The 23051-nt window shown below is 47.1% G+C and overlaps 1 long non-coding RNA gene across 1 annotated transcript; it reads left to right on the forward strand.

The window, feature by feature from the left end:
* The first annotated feature begins 1484 nt into the window (after positions 1–1484).
* Positions 1485–7104, forward strand: LOC104913255. The gene is made up of 4 exons (XR_795245.3): positions 1485–3663; positions 4271–4367; positions 4758–4820; positions 6627–7104. It is a non-coding gene; the product is annotated as an uncharacterized LOC104913255 (long non-coding RNA).
* The last annotated feature ends 15947 nt before the right edge of the window (positions 7105–23051 follow it).

Genomic DNA, 23051 nt, shown 5'->3' on the forward strand with positions numbered 1-23051 from the left:
CGCGCACCCCATTCACCCCCTGACATCCCCGGGGCAGTGCGGGGCACGGGGTTGTGTGACTGCTGCGCTGCTCTCTGGCACCAAAGCAAACAAATATCCTAAATAAGGGCTGAGGAATCCTACAAACTTCAATGTCACGAGAGAGAACGCTGTCGCCGGAACGCCACGTCTGCGCGTCGCTGTGCATGGAAGGGCCCCGACGCCTCGTGCTGCTGTCCCGCAGGTGGCACCGCGTGTGAGCTGGGGGTGCCCGCAGCCGCTCTGCCCGCGCTATTAATAGAGGAGCGGCTGCACGCAGGGGGAGGTTTGTGGGTTAACAGAGGGCTGAGCGAGGTGCTGGGATCGGGAAACGCGATGAAGGGCAGCTCCAGCGGTGCGTGCTTCTGGCTCGGGGGCTCTTCTGTAACGAACGGCTTTGGAAAGGAGGGACATGTGGGGCAGCCAACATGTGCAGAGGGGCACTAATGACCTTAGTTAATTACCAGGACTTTTCAGTGTCCCATCCGATCCATTCAATGTATGACTGCAACCGCCTGATGGAAGGCTGTAGCATCCCATTGGCTTTCACAGACTTTGCACCAGGTGGGGATCTATTCCATACTTGAATACAGGCTTGCTTAGCATCTGCAGGCTGCAGTACCCATCCCTGGTTCCTGTGCACAGAGGTTCCTGCACAGTGCATGCACCTCATGGGGAGAACACAGCAGGAAACTGCTGGGAAAGTGCAGGTGGATCAGATGCAGTGTTGGGAGAGAACACGTCATGCTCAGCTCGCTGTCCAATGCTCTTTTTAAAGACCTGGTCAGAAAACTCTGGAAAATGATCAAGATAAGCCTATGATAGTATCTGGCAAGTTTGCTGTGCTGCTTCCTGTAAGGCTGACATCAGGAAATGCTGTGACACTAAATCACAACTTTCAAAAAGCATCAGGTTCCTTGTTCCGATAGATGTCATGTTCATCCTTGCGAGAAGCGCTGTCTTGAAAGGAGGAGAGGCAGCTCTAGGAGCTTAGGAGAAAACACACTGAGTCTGGGAGGGTCAGAGCTCAGGTCTGTGCTTCATCACACATGCAGAACACATCAGAGCTGTCTGTTTGTCCTGCACATCCTGGTAACAGCCCTCCATCCTTCTGTATCAGCACCCTGGTGTGGGATGCAGAACTCAGCAAGCCCAGCTTCTACCTCAAGATTTTGGCTTTTTCTATGTTATATTCACGGCAGCTTCGGCCTCACATGCTTAGTGGGGGATGGTGGAGGTAGCAGGGCTGAATTTTCTTCCTCAGTTTGGCAGCTTTCTGCTTGCTTTGGCCATCTGCTCACCTGCATGGGGTGTGCTGGAGTGCACCCTCAGTCTGGGCTGCCTTCAGCCCCCGCTGTGCAGCCACGACCCACACTGCAGCTGTGAACACAACTTCAAATTAAAGGCAGGATTTTGCCCCACATAACTGTCATACCCAAAGTCTGGGTTACTTTTGTGGTTTGCCTGCTTTTACTTGTGCTTTTGAGTAGCTACAGGCTTTTGTTGTCAAACAGAAATAATACCAAACCTCAGAGTAGAGGTTGGGAGGAAGATTAGGTTTGCATTTCTTGCATTGCCCGTAGTGCTGGGGGGCTCTGCCCACCCCACAATGCCTCCTTCTGGGGCCTCAGCTTGCAGGGTGTCACAGCCAGGTGCACCCTGTTTGTTTCATGCAGTACATCCCCACACTGACCCTGCTGCTTTGTCATCCCATTAATCTTTTCCTTTTACAATTGGATGTGTGCTCCTTCCTTGTGGGGTGACATTTGAAGAGCAGCCAGTGGGATCAATGAGAGAGGCAGGGCTGGGAGAAAGAGGTAATCACTTTTACCAGCCCATCTGACACAAGTGGAAACAAACAGCCACGCTTTCAGGTACACACATCTTCTTCAGGGCTGTGACAAGGGATGCTCCCTTGGCCCGATCCCCAGGTGTTTATCGTGGGCTGGGAAGCAGGAAGCCCCCCGGTGGAAGCAGGTGGCCATGTGTACTTGCGTAAGGGTTGCTTACATTACTCTGGGTCTCTAGGGGCTGTTGGTTTCCTAATTCCCCTGCTCAGACAGCAGCTTGGCAGACAGCGAGCTTTTGGCAGGTTCCTCGTGGTGGCTTCCTGGCTCCCATTCCTCTTCCTCTCCACTTCTCACACCGTGAGGGGGAGCCACCTCTGAGTCACAGCTCCAGCAACACCTCCTTTCTGTTGGTCAGGAACAAGTGTGATTAGGAATTAGGGCTTGACTGATAACACCCACCCCTGCTCTGCACAGGGGCAGGAGCAGCCGAGGAGCTGCCTGCAGCGCTGGGGCTCAGGGATGGCACAAAGCAACTGGCACAGCAGCAGACACACAGCAGCATCCCTACTGCCTTCGTGTGTAACATCTGATGGCCCTGGCGTTCACAGTTCTTATGTTCTTGTCCTGATTTTAAAGTCTAGACCAAAGGGAAGGGAAATGGCTGAATATAAGAAATGATCCCAGTGAAAACCAAGGGCTTAATATGGAACATGGCACATGGAACAGCCGAGCTCTGGAGATTCATTGTCTCTGGGCTAAACTCTGAACTGCTGGTTCATAAATCAGCACTGATGGTGAATACAGGTTGTGGAATAACGTAACATGAGGGCAACAGCGGAAACAGAGTAATAGAGATAAAAGGCTGTTATCAGGACTCTATTTCTTCTCATATCTATCCCCCATCGATGAGAGTCTGCAGAGACCCCCAGGTGAGTCCTGGTCTGGGGCAATGGCCCCTTCTTGAGGTGGGCTCAGGGCTTCTCCTCTAATTCCTAATTTTAGAAGGCTACTTCATAAGCTTATAGGAAAGGGAACTGTGTGTGCCGGAATATGTGCCCAGTTCTACTGAGTCCAAGAGGAAATTTGTTTTTTCCTGAGAGCTTTCTTATCAAATCTGCTGCATATCAAACCCAAAATAGCTTGTGAGGCTGCTGGTCAGAGCAGCTTCCCCCAGCTTCGAGGGATTGTTCAGGAGCTTTGCAGTCTGAGCATGCCAAGGTACTGCGGCACGGCTGCTAGCGCCCGTTTCTTTTGGAGCAGACTTCGCAAGGTGGTGCAGAAAAGGTTTTGTTTCTTAATGGTTGTACCCTCTATGGTCCCCAACTGCCTTGCTGGAACAAGGAAAATCACAATGCAGAAGCAGTTTAGGGTAAACCCAGGCTTGTCTCATTTCTCTCTTATGCCTCAGTCTGACCAGAGCCATCTGTCTTCCTGCTTCATAGAGGCTGTGACATTGCAGTGGGAACTGTCGTGGAGTTTTGCTCTCAGCGTTGAAGAAAATCCACGTCCTGAAAGAAAGGCAGTAGCTGTGTTATGCAAGGTCCAGGGACGTGGAAATCCCTTGAAAGTGAAAGCGTTGCCTTGAAATGATCACACTCAGAGCCTTGCACACAAACACCTCCAGAACACACAAAGATACTTATTTTGCTGATCACCAGTGTGGTGGAAATGCTGAGTCATGTCCTGAAGCAGTGATTGAGCACCTGGTGGGAAGGCAGGGCCAACCAGAGCAGCTCAGGTGCATGCAATGCAGCCAAATGACGGGAAGGGATGGAGCCCAGACCTCATTTAAGGGTTGGCAGTGAAGGTGAGGGCATCTTGCTGGAGATTCCTGCATACTTGAGGTCTTCCAAAGGTAAGTAGCTTCTTTGCTTTATTTCTGTGCCCACAGCTGTTGCATTTGGTTGATTTCTTACTTGCTGTAGCCTAGAACCTTGCTGCTCTGCTATCATTGCTGTGCTTTCCATCACATTACAACCACCAACAAAGATACACAATTTTCTAGCAATGAGATGAGCAGTAAGCACTAAGCAGACAGTCACATCTCTTGTCTCTTTACCCCAACCTGCTCCCAGCGTGTGATGTGAACCCTGTTCAACCTATCCCTTAGCTCTGGGGGGGAGTTAACAGCACATTCCCAGCCCACGTATCATATCCTCCTCGCATCCATAGAGTCACAGAACCATTACGGTTGGAAGAGACCTCTAAGGTCATCAGGCCCAACCACCAACCCATGCTCACTGATCACATCCCTCAGTGCTGCATCTCCACAGTTCTCGAGCACCTCCAGGGACAGTGACCACACCACCTCCCTGGGCAGTTGTGCCAATGTCTGATAGGTCTTCCAGGATGATTTCTTTTTTCCCCCTAATATCCAACCCAAACCTCCCCCCTTAAAGCCATAACTTCTAATCCTTCTGCGGTTTCTGCTCCCTGATGATCTCGGGCTGAATTCTGAGCAGCACGTGAAAGTGAAAGGCACCATGTCCCACGACCACCCAGTCTCTTTGCCCACCACAGCCCATTATGGAATGCCAGAACAAACACTCCTTAAACAATGTAAGTAATTGCTTTTAGATGGACCATTGTGTGTGGTATTCATCTAGGAGATGCTATCTGTGAATGGTGTTTGTGTGTTAGTGTATTTTAAAAGCATGTGAGATTACATCTTTGGCTAGTGTTTTTATTTGCTATAGTATGGTAATTGAATTATTTTAATCTGTGGTTGTGTGTTTTGTTTTGTTTTGTTTTTTTTTTTTTAATGTAGCCAGCCTTGAGGGAAATGGTGTAAAGCTTCTCTTACTAAAATTAGCCCTGGCAAACTCAAATTCACCCCTTCTACCAGCTCTCAGCAGAACATTCAACATAAAAAGGGATGTGAGTTCAATCAGCAACACAGAGAGGTTTGATAAGTTCCAATCCAGTTCTGTAAGTATTTGTTTTTTCCAGAAAACCTCTCTGGCTGATGCACGGCAGTGAGATGCTGTGGGACACGGCATAAGGCTGGGGCAGGTGAGCTGAGAGTCATGATGAAGATCTCGGTGTATGAATTGAGCGTAATGTGTGCTGGCTCCTTGCCCCCTCCCAGAATAACAGAAATGTAATGCAGTGTTCCTGGTGTCTGTAAATAGTTCTGCCTTAAATCGGGCCCTGCCCAGGATTGATTCCTTACTTCAAAGGTCAAAGTCATTTGGTTTCATAATCGTTTGTGTAAGCCTCTGGTGGGAGTGGAACACGGGGAGGTATCCCAAGTGGTGCAGTGGAGAGATCCCACTGACCCCGAATGCTAGATGGTAGTAGAGGTCCTGTATGAGGATTAGGGAGAGGGAAGGCAGAAATGCCATGGAGGGAGCTCGGGGTGGGCAGAGGACTTCCTCCAGGCCCCCATGATTCTATCCACATTGCTCCTAGCAGCCCTGGGCTGTTCAGCCTGGAGAAGAGAAGGCTCTGGCAGACCAGAGAGCAGCCTTTCAGGAGGAGATAGACTCTTTAGCGAGGTCTGTTGTGATAGGACAAAGGGAAATGGTTTCAAACTAAAAGAGGGAGATTTAGATTGGATATAAGAAAAAAGGTTTTTATGATAAGGCAGGTGAGGCACTGCACAGATTTCCCTGAGAGGTGGCTGTGCTCCATCCATGCAGACACCTGAGGTCAGGCTGGAGGGGCCCTGAGCACTGATGGAGCTGTGGGTGTCTCTGTTACAGATGGCCTTTAAATGCCCCTTCCAACTCAAACCGTTCTATGAACTCTGGTGAAGCAGAGGTGCAGAGGAGACCTGGTGCTTCCACATCCATCAGCTGTACCAACTATAGCTGTCCTAGCAGCATAATTGTTTTTCATCCACAAAAATCTTTGTCCCTTTCCAGGTTTGGAATTTTAGGGTGACTATTGTTGATAGACGTGGATAAGATGGAAATGTTCCCTTCCCTTGGAAACCTCAGTTCATTCCTGTTGCATTAGTTCAGGCAGCTGTCTAGTTTGAGTGGGTGCAGTTTTGAAAGGGAAAATCCTGTTTGATGTCCAAAATAAACAACAATGAATATAGCCATGTGAAAAGTAATTATGGGGGCTTTAAATAAACCAAACTAACATGAAGTAACCCAGCACCCTCATCCATCACCTGCTAGCATCTGGACCTCTGCAGCTGCATTTCCCAGTTAAGGTGGGTGAGGATGGAGCACTGCAGCAGGTAATACAGCCCAGAGCATACAGGGCAGCAGTTCTGATGCCTGGTGCCAAGCAAAACAGCCTTCTCTCCCAGCCCTAGTATGGGACCAGGAGGTCACAGGGCTGGGCTCAATCAGTCACTTTGCAGCCAAGCCACCAAACCTTGCTTTTCACCCAAGAATTTGAAGCTCATTAACCAAACAGCTCTCGCAGTCTGTGTTTATTATTATCATTATGAGTGAGGTCAGCAGCTTTTGTGGGAGAAGCAGCAGACCCTGGTTCACAGGAGCTTCACTGTGGGCAGAGGGGTGGAGGTGTCTGGGCCAGTGCTGTGAGACCCAGCTCCCACCAGCCAGGGAGAGGAGATCCAGCACAGAATTATAGAATTGCAGAATCACCAGGGTTGGCAAAAATCTCCAAGATCATCATGCCTGACTATCCACCTACCACCAATATTTCCCCATTAAACCATGTCTCTTAGCACAACCTCCACTACCTTACAGACCTATGCTCCTGTGTTCTGATTGTAATTCTCTTTTAATTCTGTTTGTTTTCTCTGACAGCCCCTGTAGCCTTTATCTTTTTCTTTTCCTTTTTTTTTCCCCTCCTTAATTAAAACTTTATCTCTTTCATGCTTGGATGCCACTAAAGCAAAGCTCGCTCACCTGGGAGCCCATGTCAGGAAGCAGCTGCCTTGTTGAACCCTCAAAGAGGCAAATGGGAGGCATATGTGTACTGAGCATAGAAACTGCTCTGCCATGCCCTTCACTCAGCTGTACCACCTCACCCATGCCCATCTTCAGGATGTTCTCCTACCCATCTGAGTTTGCTGTCAGGACTACGGCAGAGCCCCAGAGATCTGGATTCCTTTAAATGTAGGCATTTTCCTGGAGTACAGTTTAAAATTGTACTTCCTATAGATTAGATTCACAAATATAATGCTGCCTCGTGACCTCCAACCACCTTCAGATGGTTTTCTCTCTATAGGCAGTATCTTCTGCAATTCTACTGCAAAATCTTTGACTCGCCTACTTTATGCTGATATATTTACTGAGCAAAATAAAAAGCACACTGTGGCTGCTTAGTGTTGTCCTTATTTCTTTGTGAAGAACGAGCTTATTATTACTTAGTATTATGTAAATACTAATTAAAGAGCCAACTCTTTAAGAGGAACAGAGCAGGGCCATTCACTTCATATGGGTCTGGGAGCAGCAGGGCTGGGGCAGGTCAGTGTGGACATGGCTGGAAGAGCCGCTCAGGGCACAGAGACCTGGGAGATTTCAGGAGAAGAGAGCCATCATGCTCAGTGCTGGGAAATGGAATAGGACAGAAACTTCGTTAAGAGCCCTTCTGCAGCAACCGGGGAAACACCCTCATTAGGAGCTCTGGCTTGCAGGAGGGCTATCTGATCTGTGCCATGTGCCTGTGATTATCCCCTTGACAGAAAAATGTTCCTGCTAATCCCCAGCTTCCTGCTCCGGATGGTGACTTCAGAGCCGGCGTCAGCAGCCAGGGCAGCGACAGTCTGCGCACAGGCTGGAGGGCACCGGGGCCATCCATCCTGCAGGTAAAATCCTGGCAGTCCTGAAAGCTGCCTTCTAGGAACGTGTTCTGGCTTTTCCTGATGATCTTCAGAGAAGAGCACCTTCCCCTGAAAGCTCGGTGACCCACACAGTGTTCTTCCCAGAGGGGCGCTGAGCCCTGGGGCACAGCGCTGGTTGGCAGCACAGCAGCAGTTGGGCACCTTCCCACCTCTGCCCCATCTGCCCGTGTCACTGAGCTGCCTGGGGCCCTGGGCATTGCCACAGCTGTGGAGACTGTGGCTGCACCAAGACCCGAGGTCTTGCTTAGAACCCCCCCCATCCAGCACTGCTGCCCTGTTAAATGAAAATTCCCTTCCCTCAATAACAGGGCCAATTGCTTCCTGCCTTTCAGCTCTGTTCCAGCTGCTGCTGATCTCCAGGGGCCAGTAAAACACTTGTGGGTCTGCAGTGCTCTTTAAAAATTGCAGTGGGTCTCTTTCCTAAGTGGTAAATTTGTACATGCAGAGAGGAGAAAACTCCTCAGTCTGGAGACTCTTCCTGGGCACAGAGCGCTCTCTGAGCTCTCTTCTACTGCAGGAGCCAAACTTCTGGGACCTGAAAGCGATGCTGGGAGCTCAGAGGACAGTGCTGGAGCTCTTTTGGGATTAGGTCCACTTGGGGATTTCTACAGTTTGGAGGGCATTTCATCATAGATTTAAAGAAGAGCTCTGTCAGTCCGTCTCAGCTGGGACCCATGGCACCATCTTCCCACCCATCCCCAGCCTGCAGGCAGCTCTCACAGCCTTCCTGCTATCCCAGCCTTCAGCTTCTGCCTGTATTTTCAAGCAGGACTCCATCCAGAGCTACAATAACACCCAATCTTCTGCATCTGAAAGCAAACACAAGGTTGATTCTAGATTTGTGATGTGCAAAGGTGAGGAAGGTGCCTCCTTGGGATGCAAATGCCATTCTCTAGCAATTGAAAGAATTTATACGTATTTAATGTATCCTTCCAAGTTCCCTCCAACCTACTAATGGAATTAGTACCGAATTTGTTATCTGAGTTGCCTGTGGATCCAGATCTGCTGTTTTTCATTGATAATGTGTTAGTTGCTCTCTGGAGTGTCGTGTCTCTGCTATCAGTGGGTGTTTTATGTGGTTATCAGAGTTAAAAGCACAGCTCAAGCATGGCTAGCCATCTGCCACAATAGCTTATTGATTTGGAATAAGAAATGAAGGAGCCTTACGTTTTTGTTATTATTGCGTTGGTCACTGTTACATCTGTAACATCTATATATACACACACTCACTGCTGAAGCTCAAAGGATTTAACTGGAAACAAGCACACTTCATCTGGGAATAGGACAAAGCACTTCAAAGATTCTGAGCTTTGCTTCAGTCATTTTTGGACCTCTCCCCAAAAAATGTTTCTGTTGATAAGGACACAGCATTGTTAGCTTTGGATCCTTCACCTAAGGGAGAAGAAATCAGCGTGGAGTAACTGCTGCAAATTATAAATCATGGGTTTCCCAAAGGCCTATTGGCAGTTGGGCTTCCTCAGTGGTTTGAGATGTTGCTGTCAGCTCCCATTTGTGCAGTGGTTCAACAAGGGGTGGTTGCTTGTTCTGCTCTGGGAAAACAAGTGAAGAAAAGGATGCAGCAACAATTGCATGGCTGGATCGTCCATAGCTCACCCCACCTCAGCTCTGAACGCCTCTCTCAGGCTGCAGGTCATGGATCTCAAAGCTTTTCACCCTGTGAAGTGCAAACTGGTTTCCAATCACTGGTGGCTAGGAGGAAAATAGGATGTCTGGAGATGCCTAAGCATTAATTTCATGCATTAAAGTGAGTTTTGGAGTTCTTCCAAGAAAGAAAGATTAGGAAGGGATTCCTTTTTTTTTTTAAATCTGCTTTTCATATATTGTTTTTATTTTTTGTTTGGCGTAGCAGCACTGTAGATCTTTCCAGGGTTGAATTGAGTAGGTCAGTGTCCTTTGTAAAAGCATGGTTATGAGCTGGGACTAAAGTCTGGTGCAGCAAGGAAAGGATTGGGATAATGGGCAGACATGCAGATGTGAAGGCTGTTCAGTTCTTCTGCTGAAGGCTCTTCAGCATTGGGTTTGCCTGGATCAGGAAGAGATGAAGATGGATGTTGCTGGTGGAGGCTGCCTGCTACCCGTGTCCCTCAGTGCCACATCTCCATGGTTCTTGACCACCTCCTGGGACAGTGACTGCACCACCTCCCCGGGCAGCCCATCCCAATGCATCACCACTCTTTCTGAGAAGAAATTCTTCCTAATATGCAACCTGAACCTCCTCTGGTGCAACTTAAAGCTATTCCATCTCATCTTATCATTCTCCGTGCCCGAGTGCCTGAAGGTAACAAACAAACATACATGCCTGCACTCTGCACTTAAATTTATATGCAACACCTCAGTGTCTGCTTGGTGCTCCCCACACATCCTTCCACACCATATTCAGCACAGCTGTCAGATATTGATTAAAAACCCTTTTGATTTTGTTGTTTAGGATGAAAGAGGAGAACAAAATAGAGTGATATGCTGCTCTAAAGGATCTTTATTGGTTATTAATGGGTTTTAGAGTAGTCAGGATCTTGAATCCAAAGAGACAAGTTTAGGGAAAATGGGGGATCCATCCAAGGGTGAGCACTAGTCTTGCTAACGTAGAGTTCCTGTAAAGTGATTTGAAGAGGGAAGCCAAAGATTGAGGGCACAACTGACATGAAATTCTCTGAAAGAGGGCACTTGGTGCAAAACTTCCACAGAAACAGTGCAGCCAGGCTGCAGTCCTGTGTGTTTGGGCACATCACGTTGCAGTGGAAGCTATGGTCAGAGCAGCACCTGCACTGGTCCCTCATCTCAACATTGGTCTGCTTCTTCTCCAGGGCTTTAAGCCAAGGCAGATGTCAGCAGCGGAAGCAGCAGCAGGAGATGAAGCAGGAGTATGTAACATGAGGTAATCTTTTGAAGTGTTGACAAGCTGGGGTTATCTAATAATTGGGTTAATTAATTAATGCCCAGTCAACACCTAACATAATGAGCTGTTCAGGTTTCCAGTTGCTTGTTTCATGGCTCATATTCTTTTATGAACGTTGTGACCTCTCTGCCTCTGCAAAGGTTATCCGTGTTGGCTCCTACCACAGCTTCTTGTCACAGACCTCCTGGTTATGCTCTGTTCCACATCGCAGCAGAGCTCAACCTGGCTCTACAGTCTGTGTAATTCTGATCTGGATTTGAAACTCCTAAAATCCTCAGGATAGAGGGACTGAAAATCAACTCATTCTTTTGGATTTCCATACTGCAACTCCGTCTTCAAGGGACAAAGAATGCTACAACAGAAGAACAATTAGGACATTATCTGGCAGTGCTCCTAGTAATGAATTATCATCATTTCTGACCATATAGGGTATTAAAGCTCACAGTCCAAAACTATTTTATTAAGAAAGCAGGATGAAATCTATATTTTGCATGCGATAAAACTTTATATTTGCAAGCTTTGAAATGAAAACTTGTGGCTTTGTATTGTACTGAGAAATTGCTTCTTGCATTTTAACTTGTACTTTGCAAAATGCAAGGAAAGCACTTTTCAAATACTCACCTAATGCTCCTGAAGAATTGAAAACACTTAAAGAAGAAAAAGTGAGCTACAGTAGGGCTATATATAACTTCTTGTTTGTAGAGTAAAAGCAAAACTGAATGGATTCTGAGTTCCAGGAATGATGCTTCATTTTATGAAAGGTAGGTGTATAAAACTGGGTACTTCCTGCTTTAGAAACAAAGCACAGTGAAGTTAAAACTGGAGCACTAAGGTAAGGTCTACTCTATACGGCAAAAGTAGGTTTGTTGTCCTACTTGTCAAAGCAAGATTAAGAAATGCTGCTCTGTAGATGCTTGGCTATGATAAGAGTGTGTCTGACTTATAACTAGATGTAGAGTATGAGAACTGATCTCCTCTGTCCAAAGCCCATGTTAAAGGCACTGGAAAGGGAAACAAGATTGTTTCCCCATTTCAGCATGCAATACACACAAAATAAGTTTTCACAGTATCTATGGATGTAGAAGCTTGTTCAGCTATATAGTCATTCTTTAATATCCTTCCTCAAGTGTCCTCAGAGGACATTCTTCCTCCTGAGATGTGATTCTGTGATTTTTTTTCTTTGGTTGAAGGCTGACATCTGGGAATACAAGACAAACTCTTGTACTGAATGGATGTTCCACTGATGCTATAGGAGATCATCCTCAGCACAGTGCCTGTTACCATATCTCCTAGGTTTTGAACATTCTAAGCTGGTCTGGATACGGTTTGAACGTGCAGAAAACCTCAGGGTTCGTACAGCTCACTTGGCCAGGACACTGGGCAGTGTCAGCCTCATCCCAGGACTCTGCTGCAAGCTTCCCAGCCTTGTGCAGCATGTCTGAAGATTCTTTCAAACTTGTACATGCTGACGTAAACAGAGCCCCTCGCTGCGGAAGTAAAACTACAGCGAATTTCTGGCAGTGTTTGGAAGGATACATAGTTTTGTGGTGACCTCTCCATAGCAAGCATAAAGTTCTATCTCTTCTTGGCACCAAATGAAATGTTTGGCATGACTTGAAACACGCTGAGAACCAAAGTCACCTCTTAAGGTCCTTGTCCCCACTGATCCCTGAAGAAGCAGCAAAAAAGCATCATTGCTCTTTTTTTGATCCAAGAGGAGTTGTACTATGGAAAGGTTAAGTGAGTTGCTCAGGGACACATAGGAAATCAATAGCAGAACAGAACCTTCAAACCTTATTACCTAAATGTCCTGGGCACGCCCTTAAAGAAATGTAAAGGAGGTTTCATCCTCTTTTACCACCCCCAAATGCCACCTGTCAGGTGGTGCTGGGCTGCCCCAGCCGCACAGCTGAGCGCCCACGGCTATTGTACAGCTCCAGCCCCACATTGCACCCACAGCTCTCCCACCTGATGCTTTCAGCTCATTTCCAGGAGTGCAGAAAAAAAGAAAGCCCTGGAGTTCAGCAGCAGTTTGACAGCAGCTGACCTTTACATAATAAGTGATGTTCCTCAGCAGTGTGCATCAGCTTGCATCAGTTTACATTTATTTTGCTCGTCTCTTGTAAGCATCCAAAGTAAAACTGATTGGATGGGACAGGTGGGATCTCAGCATCTTGAAGTAATCTGTAAAGAGCCGGCAGCAGAAAGTCATTAGACAGCAGTTTCTACGAATGGCTTTGAGGAATTTGACTGTTCTCATGTCAGAGGATTGAGAAAGGCTCGGCAAGCAGGATTTTGTTTGTCTTGGAAGATCTATGGGGAATCACAGGGCGAGTTGGAAGAGACTGATAGAAATGACCCCATCCCATGAGCCCCTGGGAAGCTGCTGCTCTTCCAGCATCCCTCTATCTCTTCTGATTAACCCAAAAGTGATGTCATGGACTCATCCTCACTGCATTTATCAAAGTATGCAGGATGTTTCTTCCTATAGAAATGATGAAATGCCACCAAAATTGGGGCGTGATTTAGGGACATAAACGCAACTTGAAAACTTCAGTAAGGTGCTCTGCATGCATATGCTGGCTTACTGAGACACTGGACACTAAACAGTCTTTTAAAAGTCCTTAAAGGTGAATTAGCCAGGCAGCAGACCTTTGAGTGCTTAGCGTACTGCAGGCACCTGGAACAGAGGCAGTACCTGTGCTGATGGAAACATCCACATGTGGCACTCAGAGTTGTTTTGATGAGACCAAAATATGTGCAGGGTATGTTCAGCCTCCCACAGTTCAAGGAGGTCAGAAACATTCATCAGACCTGGTCTTGAAACATGGAGCATTGAGAAGAAGCTTGAGAAAGTCTGGAAAGCTTTGGGATGTGGGGGCTTGGAATATCCTTACCCCCATCCCTGCGTGAGACCTGTTCTTTCAGGCAGCTCCTGTTGGCATAACCTCTTCTACGGAGCTTTTCCAAGAGGACCCAATGCACACATTTGCACAAACAGGAAGGAGGGATGAGGCTCCAGCCTTGACTCGTGCCTGGCTGGCTCCCAGTAGCACTGCAGTGGGGACATCTGCACTCCCAAACAGACAGCAAGGCAAACATGGCACAGAGCCTTGGCCCAGCTTTATCAGTCCCCTTACCAGGATGACTCAAAGGAAATACCAGCAGCCTTTGAAACTGCAGTGAAGTTCTGTCAGCTCGGCTCAGCTCTTGTCCCAGCAGAAAAAGAGCAGCAACTCTCCTCTGAACCCAGGGTAACGCACTCTTCCAGGCATTAGCCACTGCATCTATTTTCATTTGCCGTTGTCTGAGCAGGACAGCAGGATTTGGCCTTTTGGCAGAGATGTTGGCCGTGTTTTATGAAGCTGCAACTTCCCGATCTCAGGAATCTGTCATGCAGTGATTTGGATCCGTAGAGAAGACTCAGATGAGTCAATTCATCATCACAGCCCAGGTGGGAGAACTGGATCAGGAGAACAGTTCTGAGTGGATTGCTTAAGAGCATTGTCTCTGTGGGATTAGGGCTAGAACACTCCATTGCCACTTGTGTGTCCGAGGTAACAGTGAATAATGTACTCTGGAAGGGTCAGTAAGACATTCCTTCACGTTTTACATGTGGATATGGGTGTACATACTGGAGATTCAATACTGCAGTGATGAAACAGAAAAATCTTTTTTTTATTATTTTTATTTTTTAAATATGGGTTGGGCAGTATTGAGTGGGTTTTGGCACTGAAAGGCACAAAAATCATTTAAAAAAAAAAAAGGTTGGCAAGTTTTTTTTGTTTGTTTGTTTAGATCTTAATTAGAATTCATTAACTAGCATCACAATGTAACATGTTTGTCTTGGCATTGAATGATGCCAATGCCGTGTCAGCAGGCTATGCTATCAGCAGTACGTATTCCTGCTCTCAGCTTCATAATCATGACCATATCACCTGGGTATCTACCCAAGGAATGTCCATATTCACACCCTGAAACAAAACCTGTAGATTCTGGTTATTTTCTGGGTGTTTTCCCACATCACCCACTATCCACAACATCAGCATTACCAACATTGCAACACACCTGTAAACTAGAGCTCAAGCAGTCCTGCTGCACACCCCCGCTCTGTAGCTCCACTTGCCCAGCCTGTGAGCCTTCCCATCTCCCTATCCATCCCCTTCTGTCTGACATCAGTTCCCTCCTTGTGCTTTTGCCCCCAGTGCCAGCACAATTTACATTGATCTTGATGGATTGCATGTTCATCCCACTGAATTTCTGCGTGTGTTCTGACTTTGGAACAATTCTGCACGTAAGCACTTGGCCACCAGCGACCTGAAGAGACTGAACTGCTGTGAACCCGAACGCATATGAAGCAGCTTTGGAAAAGGGCAAACCAGTTTTTACTACACAAAGCAGGATGTAGCACTTTGGAGAGCTTCAAGCAATAAAGCCGTCATCTCCCCTGCCCTGCTCCCACAGCACAGAGCTCGCTTTCCAGGAAGAAGAGGAACAATGTGCTGCGGCAAAGCGGTCAGATGGAGGACAGGGATGGGCAGTTCCATTGCAGGCAGTGCATTGTGCAGGCATCCGCCAGCCCACCCCCCCGGGATGTCCATTCACTGTGACCCCACAATAGAAGATAGCCCACAACAGAAGATACCAAGGACTGACAACAACTGACAACACAGATCAGTGGAACAAGAGAAGGCTCACGCCTGGAGCTCAGGAATTGTGGTCCTGGGTTGGGTTTTGCTTCCCTATGAAGCCATTGAGCTTCCCTTTATCTGGAGGCCTCCCAAGGAGTTTGTACAGGGCGCTCTCAGTGGGCATCCCAGGGCATTCCTAACTGGGCACTCACCAGCACAGCCAATGAAGGGCTAAAGACAACATGCTAAATGAGAGACATCTCATAGCATTTCTGTTGTAATGGAAGCCACCATTGTATGGGGACGTCATTCCCACTGAGCAGGTTTGGCACCAGTAGAAGTGAATCCTTGACTAGTGACACACTTGAAGACAAATTCCAGAGGTTAGTGTCCTCCCTGCCCTGGTGGCTCTCTGCAAACATGCTACTTCTGCAGCTTCTTCCTGCTCTTCCTGATCCTTCTCCATCCTTGAGATGAAAGTAGTAGGTTCTCAGATCAGAAGTGCTGGTGGGGAAGTCTTTCCTTAAGCTCAGCAATAGTTCATAGAATAATAGAACCATTAAGGTTGGAAAGACTTTTAAGATCATCAGGTCCAACCCGTGCCTGTGACTGCTCTACACCACATCCCTCAGTGCCACACCTGCCCTTTTCTTGACACCTCCAGGGATGGTGACTCCCCCACCTCCCTGGGCAGCCATTCCAGTGCATTACCACTCTTTCAAGGAAGACATTCTTCCTAATGTCCAACCTGAGCTGAAAAATAGTTACCGCAGAAAAATTGTCAGAGCTTTGAGAAGTGTCTCACGCCCTTTAGGAATGGATCATTTTCAAATCCCCCCACTTTCCCACCTCAACATTGCCCAGCTCAAAAGGAAAACCTCATCCAACAGCTTCCACACGATCTCACTGAGACATGTTGCCTCTCACAGGAAATTTACCATCTCCTCGGAAACCCCAAGGAAGACAGAACTGCTCAGAGCAAAGGTCCAGCTTGAGCAGTATCCTGCCTCCAGCTGTGACCAACTGAGGAGGAGGGGGGAAACAACAGCAGCAGAACAAATCTTGCATGAACCCTTCCTGAAAGGCGCTCCCTGTTCTGGCAACTGGCAGCTGAAGGAATTCCCAAGCCAGCAGTTTCATCCAAACCACAGACATGAGCAGAGGTGACACAGCAGAAATAATGCAATCTGCAAGCTTTGCTTACAGTGTAGGATCACAGCAGAGAAGAACTAGCTGCTTATGTCTTCAGAGGAAAAAGAGATACCTCTCTGTACTGCCCATCAAAGAGAGTCATCATCATCATCATCATCATCATCATCAAGAGCCCTCATCTGTGCTGTGGATGAGAGAGATGCTCGATGACCTTTGTTGAGAAGGCGGAGACGTGTCTGCATGAGCTACATGCTATCGTGTGCTTCATTCTGCACTTCGACATAGGTTGGTTTTATTTTATCTGGGTCTGCTGCTGGCAGGTAAAATCTGACCATGCTCCTGACATGTTTTGTGTGCGCAGATTTAATGAAGATTCCCTTTTGATGAACTGGTTATTACTGCTTATGTAATTACAAAATATCTGGAAGCCGTGGCAAAGGACTTGCTGAGAACATAAATAACAGGACGTATTCACCATCAGCTGTAAAGCACCATAAGCCAATGCGCTGCTTTTGAATAAGTTGCTCCAGGGTCATAAAAAAAAAATACAACTGGCCTTGCCAAGGCCATAACAGAATAGAAGCTGTAACACGCAACTGTGCAAGCCATTATTTATTGCAGGGCTACGAGTGTCTGTACATACAACAAACTCGCTATTTCCCTGCTATTCACTGACCCCCTACCCCTGCTGCATATTTCATCAAGCAGCTCTGAAGTCCATCAGGACCACGGTTCAACCCCCTGCAAAGCCTCCACGGGGGATGTGAGGAGGCTCGTGTAGCCCTGGAGCTGTAAAGGGAAAGGCACGAGGAATGTCAGCACCTCCACCAGTCTGTAGGCAGCACCATCTTGATTTCAGCTTTTCGGTGCTGAGTGAGCTGGAAAAAATGTATCACATGCTCTTTGTTCCCAGGGCAGACGCTGGTTTTTATTAGAACATCTTGGACGGAATCTTGTCTCAGTTACATTGATAAAAATCCGGTTATGCTACTACAGACAACTGAAGTATTTCAGACATATCCTGGTGCAGCTCGGAGCAAAGTGTGTTCCTGTGCTCACAAGGGACTCCTCGGGGAAGCTGATAAGCAACATCTGGAAGCGCAGGAACCCACACTTTGGACAAAATGTTGTGCACAAATATCATATGTCAAGCCATTCACGTTGCACTGCTAACAGATGATGACAAGATTAGGTAGATCTTTTCCAGCTCATGCTTGTGTTTATCTTACTGTTGAAGCTCAGTGTTTTGGCTAGAAAACCACAATAGAAAATGATAGGGGATTCCAGGCTGAAAATAACTAAGGAGCAAGCTCTGTTCAGGGCCCAGCCTTGGTAAAGAGGTTTGTCACTGTTAATTTAATTAAAAAGGAACCTCTCCCTGCTTCCTTGAGGATCATGCTCAAACTGTACTGAGGTTCAGCTGGTTCAAGTGAACAACTGTCATCTTGCTGAGGACACAATACACAAAGATTGAAGTAAAATGCAAAAACATCTGAAGACAAAAATAGTAGAGTGCAAATCTAGCAATTTTTTTTTTTCATGTCTCTGAGTGCCAGCAGAAAGGGCTGTGTGACTTGAATGGATATACACAACGATGGCAACAGAGCACTTGGACACATAGTCCAGCCAGCTGTTCCTCTAGTGCTGGTGCCCACAGGAGACCAGAACACCAGTCCCTCAACAACTCCAGAGAGACCTTTCCAGGAACTGTGCTTCGGTTACAGACTCAATACTGGGAAGGCTGTGGACAGGGGAGAAAGGAAGGGAGATGGAATCTGAAATCATTCTAATGTTTCAGATATGGGAAGTGAGGATATCTGGGACAAAGCTAAAGATGGCTCCTGGCAGAGGATGGCTCTGTTTGTGGTGGAACATATGCAGCCCAAGAGATTTGCAAGAGTCCTTTGTCAGAGGTACATAAAGCACAGAGGGGAAGTTAGCAATGCCCTGCCAGAGGTCTTCATTGTCCCTAGAGGTGTTCAAGGCCAGGCTGGGTGCAGCTCTGGGCAGTCCAGTCTGGTGCTTGATCCAGTGGTCAGCAGCTCTGCCCATGACAGTGCAGATGGAGCTAGATGATCTTTGAGGTTCTTTCCAGCCCAAACCAATCTGTAATTCCATGATTCTGTGATCCTCCAGAGAACCACAACAAGGAGCACAGCCCTTGCCTCCAGATTCCCTTATGCTAACTAATGAACTGATGCAACTGTACCCCTATGCTAGCTGGATTTAGGACAAAAGGGAGGAGCGGGCCAGCACTCATGTCATAAGATCCCTGGTTGGAAGTGCTCTTTGTGTGAGGTTGTGAGCTAGAGACAGACCATCCCCAGCCAAACCACTCTGCAGCTCCCAGGGGAAGCCTGGAGTTGGCCGGGTTAGGCAGAGGAGCCTGCTGCAAGATCTGCTGCACAGATAGCCTGCTTCCTGATGAAGGGCTGTTTTCTCTGCTCTGCAAGAGTGTTTGTGAAAGGCTTTATGTTTTTTTCTTGTCTGTCAAGATGGGATGCACTACAGACATAAAGAGGACAGAGTTCACGGCCACCTAGGCACAACAACCTGTTATTTATTAAGGGCTCGGCTGTTTGGTGAGCTCAGCATAGCTCTCACCTGCTGTAGTAGAAAACAATGCCCAGGCAGGTGATGGCACAGCACAGAGACATGGGCAGAAGCACAGAGGTGGGTCAAGTGCTGAGCATGGGTGTCGAGTGCCGGGGATGCTTTTAGCATCCAGATGCAAGGTATTGAACAGCTGTCTGTTGTGTGCTTGTCACTAGCAATTCACCACAGCCACATGCTCAGTTCTGAGTGAGTGATCCAAGACACTGAAATCCTTCTCAGTGGTGAACTGCAGGTATCTGTGGGCAGTGCTGCGTGGTTGCTGGTGCTGAGTAGTGTTGGTCACACCGCTGCATGATCACCATGTTTGGTCTCTTAGCACAGTGCATTCTTAAATATTTCAGATTTAGCAGTTCTAAAGGACTTCCAGAGCTTTGTCTCTCTTTTAAGATGCTCTGTATTCTACAAATGCTACAAATTCTACAAACGGCTAAAGTCTTTGTAGCTGTCCAACCCGTGTGATTGAATTAGTAGTATACATAAATGGGACAACATTTTCACATCCATCAGGTTGCTTGCCCCATCAGTTTAGCATTTCTCACACGTAACTTGTTATGAAATCTGTGATACATTTATACCCCAAAGGTATGCATTTTCTATTAAAAACTTGATTAAAGTTTTACAATGTAATGCTGTAAATCAGTAACATCAGAAACGACCAGTTTTAACTCTGCAGTTATGGGGTACTCTGCATTAAAAACATAACTGATAGAAGAAAAGGAGAACTGTGGGACACTGCAGGAGCAACACTGGGAAGTCAGAAGAAGGTCCACGTTCAATGTTGGCTTAGCAATCTGTTTCTGTTTCTGTCCCAGCTGATTGGAAACCTTTAACCTTTTCAAAGAATATATGCAGCCACGAAATGAGTCAACATCTAATCTGGGAAAAACAGCCAAATGTTAAGTAACGTTAATTGCCTCTTTCTATGACATGCGGTGAACAGCGCAAAGTTCACCCGAGCGTGGTGGGAATTATCCATGGATACCTGCCAGTGCACCCTGTGTGTGTTTATGCACACACACGCCTTCCCAAGAGACTCTCTTGTCACTGATGATTTGTATCTCCACTTTGGCAACATTGGGAAATTCATGGTCAGCCTTTACAACTGCTCCAAAGCCACCAAAGGAATTCAGACATCCCTACAGTGGCTGTACCCAGCAGCCTGGGATGGAATTCCCATTCAGGGAAACAGTCTGTGTTCTCCTTCCCACACCAGTACTTCAAAATAGTTTAAGAAATCCTTCCAAAATTGCTCTCTGGTGGGCATATGTCTCAGGAAGGCTCTTTGTAAATAGGTGATCAGGGGAGCTGTCATGGTTTGACATCTTCTGCTTGGGAAAAAAAAAAGAAAACAACCCAAGCAGGTGTCATTCCTGGGAACTGTCTCATGTGGATTGGGGATGCTCCAAGAACAGCCATCTTCTGTCCAGTCTCAATAGCAACTGGGCCCAGTTTCTGCCTTCTCCAACCCAAGCTGCTGCCACCTTTGCCAGCTCTTCCTAGAGGTGATACAAGGTGCAGGGTCAGGCAAATGGAGGACAAAGCCAACCTTTGGCCATTCAAAACACAAACATTGGAGGTAAAGAGCCAAAGCCCTCTGTCCAGTCACTAAACACAGCCATCTGGTGTCCTCCTCTGTGCAGCTGCTTCAGGCAGTAAAAGAGGAGAGCGTACTGTGTGATGTGTACAGCCAGGAAACTCAGGGACAGGATGAGCAGAGCTCAGAGAGGTTTTCTGTCACTCTGCCTGACTGAGGAGCAGTCTCCCAGAGGGATACTGGTGAGAGCCAGTTTAGAAACCAGCCAGTCCTGTATTCCTGAAGAGGCGGAAGGGAAGATCTACTACGTGATCTTCATCTCCAGCATCAAGTACTTAGGCACCACACAGATCATTATATTTCCTCTATTTTCCTTTGGACACGTATGTAGAAGAAACTGCATCAAGGGCACTCTCCCTCAACAACCAGCTCCCAGTGCTTCTCACCATCCCTCCACCTGGCAGTGGCCCTGCATGGAGCCAGGCAGGGATGATCAGTCTCTTCAAACTGTTTTTCTGAGAGTCATATCTCTATTTCCTGCTAAAGTTCAGCCCATTTCAAGAGGCTGGAGAGAATTCAAGATCAACAGAAACTCCATATTCTGGGCTGCCTTTGTTTGTTACCAATTATGTTACTACCTTCCCCTGGAACTTTGAATTTCACAATGCAAGGTTTGTCAAGAGGTCATTTCTTTCCCTGCTCCTGTGGCACTTTGCTTGCTGGGCCCGGATGGTGCTGCCAGAACTGCAAGGGACATTGAGAAAGGGATGACAAGATGAGGTCAGCTCCAAAGGGTGCTGTCAGGGTTGGCTGGGGAACACCAAACATGCTACCCTTGCCAGGCTTTATCTTTCTAGAGAGGCACTTTAAAATCTCAAGATGGCATTAATCACAGGCACGAATGAATCAGAAAATAAAAAGACTTCCAGCAGGCATAATAAAGACAAAATAATTACTTGAAGTTGTTTTGCTCTTTGTTCAAGAGAAGGATTCAATGCATAGGAAGAGGAGCTCACAGCAGAGGAGCTCCATTGGTGCCGGCGATTTGAGGCTGACCTTTCAGTCACTGTTTCAATGCGCTGAAGGTTTCTGTTTGGGAGTTTCAAGAAATGAAATGGCGAAGGTTGGGTGGATATTTAGCTGGCATTTATAGACATTGGCATCACAGTGCTTTAAAAACAATCACAGCAAGTCTGGAGGCTCAGACGGGAGCAGCTGGTGGATTGCCAGGTCCGTAGCGGGTTTGAACCTCAAGCGTTTGATCCAGCTTTGAACAGCTCAGGAAACTGTGTTCCCATTCTTCTTTCAACTCTGTTCCACAGCCCTGTGCAGCTCACAGCTAGGAATTATTTCCTGACATTCAGCTTATACTTTCCTCCAATTAGTCACTTTATTTCTTGTAACTATACCCCTAATTGCTTTCCTTTTTTTGTTGGTGTGTACACCCTTCTTGTGCAGATGGTTACAGTGCCCTATTAGTCACTGGTTGATCTGTGCTGCTTCCATTTTCCATCGTATGTCAACAGCTTGAAGCATTCCAGTCCTTGTGTTCCTCTGACTTTCTTCTCACGGGAGAAAGCAGGCTCATTCCCTGGCACACAACAGTTACAGCACCTCGAAAGACAGCTGAGCAAGAAGCACTGACATCTCTGGTCTGAGTTTAAGGACATTTTCCATCTCACATCAGCTGATCATTTTCTTTGCTTTTTCATTCACTCCGAGTGCTGCTCTCCATGCAGGTGAAGTAAGCAAGAGACTTTGCCATCTCCCTTTCAACAAAGGAAGCTGGGGATGTTATTTTCTCCTGAAGTACCTGAGGTTAAAGGGATGGAAGCTCCAAAGCTTAGAAATACTCTCCTAGGACATGAATTCCCTTGGAACCAGAGTATTGCTGCACAGAGATGATAAAGATGTGCACTGCAGCGACCACACTTTGCCAACAGTGAAGGATGCCAATAGTTTGACATCCTTCTGCTCTCAGTCCATTTGCAGGAAGCCCTATAGCTCTGACCGAAAGTGCTCTGTGCACAGGGATCTGAAAGGTTTGCCTTCTGCTTGTCATTACACACAGTGCTTTACTCTTGGAAGGCAGCCTGGAAGGACAGAGAACGGTGCCTTAAAGTTCACAGGTTGTTACCTGCAAATGACCTACTGGCTGCAGGACCTCCATCTATTTGATCATGACCAGGAAAAAAAACATTAAAATGTTGACAGGGAGAGCAAGGCCCAATGCTGCCTGCAATACTCTGCTCAGTGCTGTTTCTGGGTAGTGACAGATGAGAGTCACAACCTGGGGCAATGGAACCCCTCCTGGACAGATGAGTTACACTTCTAACCAAGCTGAGAATGACCCAAAGCTCAAGGAGGTCAACACAAATTGGAGCAAACAAATGGGGACAGATAGAGTACGTGGTGCAGGAAGAAGTGAAACATCTCATCAACCACCACCGCAGCTCAGATAACAGACTTCTTGCTTTCCAGTCTTTCTTTAAATAGCCCAGCTGAAAACAAAACAAAACAAGACCAAACCACATTTCTCCTATTAGTGCCGGTTCTTTGGACAGCCAAGCATTGAACAGAACTGTTGGGCACACCCTGCAGTAGGTGTGACGGAAGTTTCTCA

This window comes from Meleagris gallopavo, chromosome 15 (assembly GCF_000146605.3).
Source record: "Meleagris gallopavo isolate NT-WF06-2002-E0010 breed Aviagen turkey brand Nicholas breeding stock chromosome 15, Turkey_5.1, whole genome shotgun sequence".
In the NCBI taxonomy this organism is placed as follows: Eukaryota; Metazoa; Chordata; class Aves; order Galliformes; family Phasianidae; genus Meleagris; species Meleagris gallopavo.